Genomic DNA, 13,836 nt, shown 5'->3' with positions numbered 1-13,836 from the left:
TTTATAGTATATAAATTACATCTTTTGAAAACTATTTAAAACTTTTGCTTATTACGAATCATCGTCGTCGCTGTTATACGCGACCAACGAAACGTTACAATTAACCGATTTATAAACTTTTGCTTGCGACTCTTCATCATCCGAACCAAATTCTTTAATTTTTTTTTCCATTAAATTTAAATCGCTCGACTTCTTATTGCGAGTGGGCTCAACAAAGATTTCTTTGAATCTTCTCTTCCGAGAGGCGCTAGAAAAGTTTTTATTATCAGAACTTTCTGTTGCTGGTAAAATTTTTTTAGACTGCTGCGTAGCACTACTGGAAATTTCTACTGGAATTCCGATCTTTCGCCGGAAATCTTTATAATCCGCTTGAACTTTTAGAACAAGACTTTCACATAATCTTTTTGCTTGGTCCATTCCTTCCTGCGTGGGGTTACTAATAAAGTAATAATAAATATTAATAATTTTTTAATGTTTTTTTATACTTAAAATGCTTTATTACTATTCTTATTATACTTTTTAATTTTCTAAACTTTTTATTATATATTAGTTGTTAAATATTATAAAATAGTCATAATAAGATTAATAATAATAATAATACTTGTTTTATAATAATTTTTTAATACTTTTTTACTTGGATATTCTCATTATAAATTCTTTAATATCTTTACGTTTAAATATTTTTTCTTACTTTTATCGATATATCATAATTTCTTTTTAATAATTTTTCTAATACTTTTTTTAATTAAATATTTGTTTCAAATTTTTTGTTTTATATATATTTTTAATTAATATTTTATTTATTTTTATCATAATTTCTTTGATACTTTTTAATATAAATATTTTTTTTAATTATTCTTTCATAGTAATAATTTATTTTATAATTATTTTTTTAATACTTTTTTTACTTAAAATTTTTTTTTTACCTGTATCATTTTTATAATGATAATATTAATACTAATAAATTGCTATTATAATAATTCTTATTATAGATCTTATTTTTTTTCTTATTTAGATTTTATTTTACATTTTATATAATTATAATTTATTAATAATAATTATAATAATACGTTATTATGACAACTTCTTTATCACTTTTAATTTAAAATATTTTATTTTACTTTAACAGTAATTTATAATCTCTTTTTTAAACTTTATAATAAATTCTTTTTATTATATTTTTTCACTTTTCATATTTTTTATAATATTTTTTATATTTAATTCAAATATTTTATTCGTTCCATAATAATAATTTTACATATTTTATTTTAAAAATTAGTTAACTTTAATAATAATTTATGATTATTTTTTTTATTATACCTTTTTTATAGTAAATTTTTTATTATATTTATTATAATATTTTTTAATTTTTTTCAAATATTTAATTATATTTGTTATTATTATAACTATAATAATTTATTACTTTCTTTACTATACTTTTTTATATATAATTTCTTTTTTTTTTAATTTTTCTTTTTACTTTTTATAATTATTTTTATTGTGTCCAAATATTTTATTATATTATAACAATAATAATTTTAATATATTTTATTTGAATATTTATATTACTTTAATAATTTATTATTATATACTTTTTTTTTATAACAAATTCTTATTATAATATTTTTACTTTTCATACTTCATCTAATATTTTTTTCTAAATATTTTATCATTTTCAATATAATAATTTCTTTAGTACTTTCTTTATTATACTTTTTTATAAATAAATTCTTTTTTTATATTTTTTTCTACTAGTCATACTTTTTCTAATATTTGTATTTTTTCTTATATTTTATTATTTTCATTTTCATTATAATAATAATAATACTTTTTCAAATATTTTTTCCAATATTATTACTTTAATAATTTATTACTATTAAATATATACTTTTTAAAATAAATATATTTCACTTTTTTTTTTAAAATAATAATTACTTTTATTTTTTTCTTATTTTTCATTGAATTTATTATTATAAAATATATTATACAATATATATTTATAGTACAATATTATAAGTATATGCTTAGCAAATTTACTAGCGGTTTCTTATATTATTTCTACTATTATGTTCATAGAATTTACTATAAACTAATTAACTTTACTCTCGGTTAATAAATTTTATTATCATTTATATGTCAGCAGTTACCATATAATTTTTATATAAAAGTAAATTTAAGAATAATTATAATAAATATAAAGTAAATATTTCTTTTATAAAAAAAATTCATGTACTGTTATTTCTTTTACATATTAGTAGCAAGTTTTATTTGTACTTCTTTACTATTATTATTATTATTATTATTATTATTATTATTATTATTATTATTATTATTATTATTATTATTATTATTATTATTATTTATACTTTATCCAAATATACAAACGCTCAAAAGCTTCTTTTCCGTTATCTTCGATAAAACCGGAACCTCTTCCGCGTAGTTGAAGGCGTGAGTTTGTTTGCTGGCATATGTGCTGAAAGTATGAATTCTAATAAAAATAATAATAAAAAAGATAATAATAATAATATATAGTAGTAATAATAATAAAATAATAAAAGTGATAATAATACTAAATAATAAATAATAATGAATATAATAGAGATAATAATTATAATTTGTAGTAGTAATAAAAAAAATAATAATAGTAGTATACAATAATAATAATAATAACAGTAATAAATAATATAATTTAAAAAAAAAAAACATTCGGGCCGAGCAAATGGTGCTTCAAATCGAATCCCAAGACCGACTCGGCACCGACATAAACTTTATCTTGAATCATATAACCAGTCAGCTTGGGGGGCGGGATAGCGGCCGTTGACACGTGCAAGGGATAGACGGGCGGATAAGGGACAGGCACGGGCGGATAGGCATAAGGAGGGGCAAACATGTGAGAACCAGGCGGGGGTTGCGATTGACTCGAAAGAGGTTGAGAGCAAAAGGGATAATGAAAGCACGTGTCAGTTACTGCCGCAGAGCCAATGACGGCGTTGATCATCTCGACTGCTTCAGCAAGACTCGATTCGGTAGAGGCTTCGATGTGAAGGTACAGCGGCCTGTCCATGTGGGAAGTCACGTGGGCGTGTGTAAGTTGGCTATTTTCGTACTTTTGGCGTTCTTCAGGGTTCATATATGCGCCTGAAACGTAGAGGAGGTTTTATAATAATAATAATAATAATAATAATAATAATAATAATAATAATAATAATAATAATAATAATAATAATAATAATAATAATAATAATAATAATCATAATCATAATAATAATAAACTCATAATACTATTAAAAATAAGTTTTTTATAATACTATATATTCATAAATATTTATATTCTAAATAATTATATAAAAATACTTATTATTCACAAGTATAATTATGAATAGTAATAGATAATAGTAAAAAGTATTAATAATCAAAAATAAAAAAAAAGTTTTTTATAATAAAATATTAGTATATTTTTATTTTTAAAAATTATATAAAGAACTATTATTCACGAGTAAAATTATAAGTAGTAGTAAAATGAAGAATATATATCGTACCTCGCGTGGTTACGGAGGCTTTAGTAGCGCTGGCAATCTTTTTTTTATAATAGAAAAAAAAAATTATTTATAATAACATAAATAAACTTTATAAAAACATAAAAGTAAAAAATCATAAACTTCGCAAAACCCTTAATATAAATATAATATTAAATAAAATAAAAAGTTTTATAAGTATAGAAAAGTATAAATTTTTCTAATAAAAAGATTATATATAATAATCATTTATAAAAGTATTATTTGTAACTTATATTTTTAAAAAATAAGAAAGAAACTTTTAATATTAATAATAAAAAAATTACTAGTAGTTCTATTTTTGGTTGAATAAAATATCATAATTATATTATTACTAAAAAGTTAAAGAAAAACTTTATTATTATTATATTTTGCATAAGCGTAAACAAAAATATTATTTCTACTTCTGTTGAAATATATTATTATTATCAGAAAAGTGGAAAAAAATAAATTTTATTATTAATTTTTTTTAAAGTTATAAAATTTTTTTATAAAAAATAGAAGTAAAAAACATTATTATTATATTTTATAAAAAAAAATTAATATTATTTCTATTTCTATTTCTGTTTGAATATATTATTATTAAAGAAGCTAAAAAATATATATATTATTTTTAAGCTTCCTTGTTTTATTAAATATAAAAGTAAAAAAAAAAGGTTTATTTCTGTTTCTGTTTAAATATATTATTAATAAAATTAATATTGAAAAAAAAATTATTATTTTTATATTTATTTAAAAATATTATTATATAAAAGAAAATCTTTTAATAATATTATTATTTATTAAAATTTATATAAAATTTTTTATTTATTTTATATAATTTAACTTTTTGTATAGTAAATAAAAAAGTAGAAAAAATTTAATTTTCTGAAAAATTGTTTAAATATATAAAGTAGAAAATTACTTTTATTATTGTAATAATTATTTAAATTATTATTTTCTTATTTCTGTATAAATATATTATATTTTATATAAACTTTTATTATTATTATTATTTAAAATAAAAGTTAAAAAAAAACTTTATTATATTAAATATAAAATTTTTTATATAAAAAACAAAAAAGTAGAAAGACAATTTTTATTATATTTAAAAAAATAAAACTTTTATTATTATTATTTTAAAGTAAAATTTTAATATTAAAAAATATAAATAGTAGAAGAATTTATTATTAATATTATGAGTTAAAAAAACTTTTATTATTATTTATAAGTAAAATTTTTTTATTAATATTTAAAAATATTATACTTTTATTAATATTAAGTAAAATTTTTATCATAAAAAATGAAAAAGTAAAAAAATACTATTATTAGTATAAATCATTACTATTTCTGCTTTAAGCATTAGTATATACTACTAAACTTTTATTATTATTATTATTATTATAAAAAATAAAAGAAAAACTTTTGCTATTTTAATAAGTAATAAGTTTTATTTAAAAAATAAAAAAATAAAAAAAATATATATTATTATATTAAAGTTATTATTATTATTATTTTGAAAATATAAAACTTTTATTTTTATTCAAAAGCTAATTTTTAATAAAATAGAAAAACAATTTGTTCTTATACTTCTTTTTAAAGAAATTGTTATAATTACTGTATGAAAGTATATAGTGTAATATTAAACTATTACTATTATTATTATTATGAAAGTTTAAAAAAACTTTATTATTATATATAAGTAAAATTTTTTATCTAAAAAAATAAAAATATTTTTTAAACTTTTATTATTATTATTATTACTAAGATTATATAAAACTTTATTATATTTAAAAATAATTTATATAATAGTTTTATATCTATAAAAATATTAATTTTATTATTTTTAAGAAAATTTTTTCTATTTATTATTATTTATTTCCTGCAAACTTTAATATATTTTTTTAATATAAATTTAATGATAATAAATAATTTTAATATAACATTAAATATATTTTTGTTTAATATTTTATTTTTATTTTAAATTCTATAATTAATAATATTTTTAGTTTTAAAATATGATTAATACAAACTTTTTATTATTAATAATAATAAAGAAAATTTTTTCTTATCAGTATGATATATAAAAATTTATAAAAAAAAATATTTTTTAGTACTAAAAATATTAATAAAAAAAAATAAACTGGACATTAACTTCTTAAGTCCATTATAATATTGAATAAAAAAAAATAATATAAATCATTACATAAATTTATAAGTTCATATAAAAGTTGAAAATTTTTTGTTATAAAAATAATAAACAATAAAAATGATATAAAGACTAAATAATTATTAATAATTTTTTATACAAAATTTAATAATAAATTAAAAATTTTTATTATTAATTCTATAAAATATAATTTTGTTATTACAAAAACTATTTTTATATAAAATATTTATTAATAAAATTTATAAATATAAAAAAAATGTTTTCGTTTAAAATATAAAAATTTTATAATATTAAATATAAATTAACTTATAATAAACATAAAAAGTTTATTAATAAAAAATATATATATAAATATAATAGATAAATTTATTAATTATAAATGGAAATAAAATTTTATAAAATATTAAAAAATTAAAAAAAAAAGTTATTTTTTACAGAAACATTATAAAATAATAATAAAAGTTTATTAAAAAAATTATTAATATATTATTATTCATTAATAGTTAAATAAATAGTTTTCTATTATAGTATATTTTTTTATACTAATAATTATAAATAATAGAGTATTAATATTTATATTTAAAAAAAATTTATGATAAAAAAAAAAAAATAAAATAATATTTTTATTAAAAATTGTTTTTTTTAAAAATTAATATAATTATTAAAGTAAATAATAACACTTATGAAAAAGTATGTTAATACATATAATTTATATTTATATATAAAAAATAAATTAAAAATATTTAGATTCATATTTTTAAACAAAAATTATAAAATAAAATATTAATTACTAATAAACACCTTTATTACTAATAAAAATTATATATAAATACAAAATAATAATAATAGTAAAAGTAAAATCGTTAATACATAATAAAATAAATAAAAACATTGATAATTTTTGTTTTAAATAAATAAAATAATAATAATAAAAATTTTATTAATACAGTTAAAAAAGGTAATAATAATCATAACAAAAAAAAAACATAAAAATTCATAAAAAAATTAAAAATTTAAAATAATAAAATTTTTAATAATATAAGAAGGAGTAATACTAATAATAAAAAAATAAAAAGTTATTAATAAAAAAGAAATAAAAATATATTAATTATTATTTTTTATATAAAGAATAATAAAAGTTGATTAGCATAATTATATAAATGAAAAATTTATTTAATAATTTTCATTTTTTTAATAAATTTAAAATTATAATAAAAAGAAAAGTAAAAAAAATAATATATAATAATTATAAAATAATAATATAACAAGTATAATAAAAAGAATCCAAATAAAGTAAGTATAACAATAGTAAATAATAATCACATATTAATATGAAAAGTACATTGAAAAAAATAAATAAATAAATTTAAAAAATAATAAAAGTAATATAAAAATATATTAAAAAAATAAGAAAATTCAAAATAAAAAATAAATAATAAATAATAAAAATTAATATTGAATCAATAATAATTTATATCCTTTAAAAATATATACCAAAATAATAATAATAGATAAATGAAAAGTAAAAAAAAAAATAAAAAAAAAATATTTATTACGCCAAAATAATATAAATAAACATGTACATAATAAGAAATATTTTTTCTAAAAATATTATATTAAAAAATTATGATAATAATAAATAAATAAAATATAAAAATAATAAATAATTTCAGAATAAAAAATATTTTTTTTCTAATACAAATAAAAATACTTGATAATAGTAATAAATAATAATATATATACGAAAAATTAAATAAAAAAAAATTATGTAATTTTTATATTATAAAGAAAATTGTAATAAGAATAACATTTATCAATACTAATAAAAAAAATATAAATAAAAATTTTAAAGTAAATATAAAGTTTATAAATAAAAGTAAATTAAAAATTGGAGTAATAATTATAAATATAATAAAAAACATAACATTTCCATATTTAATAATAAAAATAATAAATATAAATATAATAATTAATAACAAAATAATTAATATATAAAAATATTAAAAACTATAAAATAATAATAAAAATCATAAAAATAAGAAAATATAATAACAAATATTGAGAATAATGTACACATTTTATATTTTTATCAATAATAATAAATAAAGATATATTAATAATTATAAATAGTAAATATGTACGTCATTATAATTCTAATAAAATATTCATATAAATAATAAAAATATTAATAAGAACAGAAATAAAAAAATGTAATAATAAATAATAAATAAAAATATTATCATAAAAGTAATTAATATATATATTATTATAATAATAAAAATGTACATAATTTATACTACTAATAAGAATTATAACTATAAAAAAATGTTCATAATTATAAATATTAAAAATTTTTGAAATATAAAAATATATTAATAGTAATATGTAAAAAAAGTATAGTGAGATTATAAATAATATTTATTATTAAAAAATATATTAATAATTATAAATAATAATAAAAAAATTAATAATATATATAAAATAATATGATACAATAATTTTCATAATAAAAAATAATAAAAATTAAATTTTATTATTAATTTATAATTCTATAAATATAGTAAAAAGTAAAACATAAATAATAATTATGAGTAATAATAAATAAATAAATTTAGTTATAAATATTTTTCTTATTTTTTCATAATAATTTTTTGAAGATAATCACATCATTTTTATTTTATTAATAGAAATTATAAAATAAATAATAATTATATATAATAAATAATCCGCATAATTCTATTAAAAAAAATTTTAAGATAAAAGTTTATGAATAATTTATAGTTAAAAAAAAATATAAAAGTTACTAATATTTAATTTTTATATAATAATTGAAAAAAAATTTCATAATAATAAATAATAAAAAATTAATAAATTTTATTTTTATAATATAATATAATAAAAATAAAATTTACTCAATAATTTATAATTAAATATTGTAATAATAATTGCAACGTAAATAAGAAAGTTATTCATTTTTTTTTTATAACAATAATTTTAAAATAATAAGAATTAGAAAATTAAAAAATTTTGTTTCCATATTGAAATTTATGAAAATAATAATCACCAATAAATTAATATAATAAAAATTAAGACATAATGGTTATAAATAACAATAAAATTCTAAAATTTTGTTATTATAAAAAAATTTATAAAAACAACAATTTATGTATAATAAAAATAATAATAACATATAATAAGAAATACATATAATTAGTCACTAATATTCTTTAATATTAATAAAGTTTTATAAACGTTTAGCTATTTTATTATTATTAATATATAAATCGTTCAATTCTTTAGTTTTAAGATTTATTATTTATTAATAACATTAATGTATATAAAAATTTTACTAAGTTTATTTTTATTATTTATTTTTTATTACTATAAGTTTGTTGAAAAAATAATTTTTATATATCACTTATTTTTTATTTTGTATACAATTTTTATTTTTCTAATGAAAATTATAAAACTAAAAATAATTATATATAATAAATAAATAATATAAAATTTAAAAATAAAAAATAATATAATAAATAATAATTATAAAATATAATAATAATATAAGTTTAGTAGTAATTTATTATTTTATAATAAAAATTTTTAGTAACCAAAAAAAATTAATCGAAAAACTTTTGTTTTCTAAAAAAAAATTATAAAAATAAATTTTATAAATAATTTATAATTAAGAAATATAACAAAAATAATAAATAATAAATTAATAATAATAACAGAATAAAATTTGAAATAACAAATAATAATAAATAATATATATAAAAAATTGGCAAAAATATATAAAGAAAAAAATTAATAAAATATTAAAAAATTTTAATAAAAAAATATAATTAATAAATAAATAAAAATATTATAAATATAAATATTAAAATAAAAATATAAAAAATAATAATATAAAAAAAATAATGAAAACTTATGAAAGAAATAAAAGAATTATGTAAATTAATAATGAAGGCAAAAAATAATTTTAAAATATAAAAATATAAAAATAAATAATGACAATAAAAAAGATGTAAAAATATATATAAATAATAAAAATAAAAAAAAACTAATAAAGAAATAAATAAAAGAATAATAATAAAAATAAAATTCTACAAATAAAAAAATAATAATATAAAAGTATAAATTATTCAAAATAATAAACACTTATAAAAGATATCTAAATATAAATAATAAATATAAAAATATCTAAATTATGGAAAAATAAAAAAAAATAAAAAAAGTATTGTAAAAATTTATAATGCAAGCAAAAAATATTAAAAAAATATTAATATAAACAAATATAAAAATTAAAAAAAATATAAAAAGTTATAGTAGAAATAAATAAAATAATAAAAACAAAATATAAAATTCTCCAAACCAATAAAAAAAAGTATTATAAAAATTTATAATCAAAGTAAAAAGTAATAATAAAATATATAAATATAAAAATTTCTTATTAAAAATGAAGAATGTATAAATATAATTAAATTAGTAAAAATAATAAAAACTTATAAAAAAAAAGAAATAAATAAAACAATAATAAAAACTAAAATAAATTTTTACCAATATAAATAAAAAATATTAATATAAACAATATTTATATATTAAAATATATTAATAAAAATGATAAAACTTACAAAAGAAGTAAAAAATATAATATAACATAAAATATATATATTAAAAATATTAAAAAAAAAATAAAAGAAATAAAAATAATATAATATATAAATAAGTAATAATAATAAAAAGTTTAAGTGTAAAATATAACAATAACTCTAAATAGAAATAAAATAATAATATATTATATAAAGAAATGATAATAATAAAGAATAATAAAAATATTTATATAAATATATGATATATATATATATATTAAAAATAACAAAAAATTTATAAAGAAATAAAAAAATCATATAGTATATAAATAAATAATAATAAATATAATATATAAATATAAAAAACTTCAGAAAAAATTTAATATATTAATAAATAATCTAAAAATATATAGAAAAGCTCATAAAAGAAATAAAAAATTAATATTACATATACAAAATAAATATAAATATAAAAATGTAATAATAAACTGCATCATGGAATTGTCCTTTCGTAAGCAGACTTCTCTGATTGGCGGAGAAATTATTGATTTCAATTTCTTTAACGAAATGATTATTAGTATTGTGTGTTGAGCTTGTTTGTGCTAAAAACTTATTTTCCTTGAAAAACATTTTTATATATAAAAAAAAACAAAAATGAGTTTGTAAAAAGTTTATAAATAGAAATAAAAATTATATTGAAATATTTATAATAATAATAATACTAATAATTGTATATATAAAAACAATATGAAGAAAATATACAAAAAGAGTATTGATAGCAAACTTTTATAATAATACTAAATACTAATAAAGTTGTATAAATAATAATAAACTAAATATATATAAAAAATGTATTAATAGTAAACTTTTATAATAATTATAACAAATATTTATAAATTTGTGTGAATAATGGTAATATGAATGTTTTAATATTTTTTAAGTTAATAAATAAATATTTAAATATTTTTTAAAGATATATAAACTTTTATAATAATAATAAATGCTTATAAATTGTATAAATAATGATATGAATATTTCTTATTTATTACACTCAAAATATTATAAAAATATGTAGAAATATAAATATATAGTTTTCAAGTAAACTTTATAATAATAATAATATATATTTATAAATTTGCATAAATAATAATAATTTTTTATTTTTTATATTACGTATAGTTAAAAAATAAGCAATCAAACAAAAATTTATATAAATAAATTTATTATAAAACTAATATAAAACTAAAAGAATTTATATTTTTAAAAAAAAGTTATAAAGTTTATAAAAATCGTAAAAATGTTCATGAATTTCCTTTATAATAAAAAAATTTTTCTAAATTAAAAAATATAAAATTTATATATACACAACATTTTTTTATAAAGAAATTAAAAAGTTTACGAATTTAAAAAAAATATGCAGCAAAAATAAATTTTGAGGTTATATAAAATTCGTACAAAACTTAATTTTATATATATATAAGAATTAATACAAAAATTCTTAGAACGAAACAAAAAAAAAATTTGAAATTTACAAAAATTAAATTATAAAATTTATAAAATTCATAAATCAAATAAAAGATGTTATAAATAAAATAATAAAAAATAATAAATAATTTGAAAAAAAAAACTTTTAAAAAAATAAGTTAATAAAAAAAAAAAAAAGAAATTTACAGTAGAACTCAATTTTCCACTCGCCGCTAATTTACGATTAAGTTTTTTAGCTAAAGCAGCGGCTTTCGCTGCCGCATTCATATTTTTATTGATTTTCCTTTAAACTATTAATAATTAATAATAATGAATATATATTTTCAATATAATAATAGTAATAATACAAGTAAAATTAGGAGGAACAATAAGTAAAAAAAATTTTGATAAATACATAAGAAAAAAAAAATTGTTAAAAGCAAAAAAATATATATATAAAATTTTAATATATATAAAAGTTAATAAATGTTAATAACAAGAAAAAAAATATTTTTATTAAAGGCAAACAAATAAATAAAGTATAACTGAAAATAAAATTTTATGAATGAGTAAACTTTGAAAGTATATTTAAAATTTTCAAATTAAAAACAAGAAAAAAAATAAAAGATTATATTTATAGGTATAGATTTATTTTTTTGACGGTAAAAAAATAGTTATAAATCTCGAAAGCAGTAGATTAGTTTTGTAATAATTGTAGATAATATCAGAATTGAAATAGATATTCTTTAACGAAAAAAAAATTAATAATTGAAGTTATATATACGAAAATCTGTTAAAAAGAATCAGAAATTTTATTAGACAAAAAACATTTATTATTAACTTTGAAATTCAAAATTATAAAATAAAGATGAACAAAGAATTAAAAGTTAAAAAATCATTTAAAGTAATTTTGTTTATAGAAAAGATGTTTAATAAAGTGTAAATTTATTAATAAGAAAGTTATAGAAAGAACAAATTAGAAGTTATAAAAAAAATATTAAACAGTATTCTAGTTTATATGGAAACATGTTTAGTAAAATATATATTTATTAGTACATAAATAAAAATTATCTTGAAAAAGAAGTTTTATTAAAATATTATAAAATATTCAAGTTATATAAAAATATGTTAGCTAAATATAAATATATCAACAAAAAAAAATCATTAGCATAAAGAAGGATTTAAAAGTTAAATATATAATTATGAAGTATTTAGTTTATATAGAAAGATGTTTAATAAAGATTAAAATTTCATAACAAACAAAAAAAAATATAAAGAAAATTAGGAAGTTAGTAAAAACTATTAAAAAGTGAATAAGTTTAATGAATATATAATTAAATTATAAATTTATAAAATATAAATTTATAAACTAATATAGAAAAATTAACCTAGAGAACTATTCAGAATTTATAAAGAAAATATTAAAAAGTATTCCTATGGAAATATGTTTAATAAAGTGTAAATTTACTAAATACAAATAAATTAACATAGAGAACAAGTCGGAAGTAATAAAAAAATAATTAAAAATTATTCTAGTATATGTTAATATGTTCAATAATGTATTATTTTAAAAATAAGTTTTAGATAAAAAAGATTACAAAGTAATTTTTTTATGTTTGATTTAAAATAAGTTTTTTAACAAATAAAAAATAAAAAATACAAAGATGAACATATTTAAGTATTTGTATTGGTGAGACAATCGAATAAATTAATAGTTAATGCACTACAACAATAGTAAATAAACCAGATAAGAACAAAAAGAAAAGTGTTCCAATTCTTTTAATTTGTGAATACAAATTTGTTTTTTGTTACGAGCCTCAACTGATAATAACTTTCCAGCATATATGTTGCTGTTAACAAAAGACAAAATGAACGCCCTTCAGCAAGCTTAGCAGAGTGTTTTTGTATGAAGTGAGGAATAATGTAGATATTTTGTTTAATATTTTGCTAAAAATAACGAAAATATATTGTTTTATATAATAACAGACGCCTTTTTTAATAACAATTTACGTGCTTTTAACAAAAGTGATTATCTGCCTTTGTTCCGTTTATAAGCAGTTTTGAATATTACTACTTTTAT

This window comes from Zophobas morio, unplaced genomic scaffold (assembly GCF_036711695.1).
Source record: "Zophobas morio isolate AGI-343-1 ecotype UQ-CSIRO unplaced genomic scaffold, CSIRO_AGI_Zmor_V1 ptg000276l, whole genome shotgun sequence".
Classification (NCBI taxonomy): domain Eukaryota; kingdom Metazoa; phylum Arthropoda; class Insecta; order Coleoptera; family Tenebrionidae; genus Zophobas; species Zophobas morio.
The sequence above is the reverse complement of the archived record's forward strand: the minus strand, read 5'-3'. Positions refer to the sequence as shown.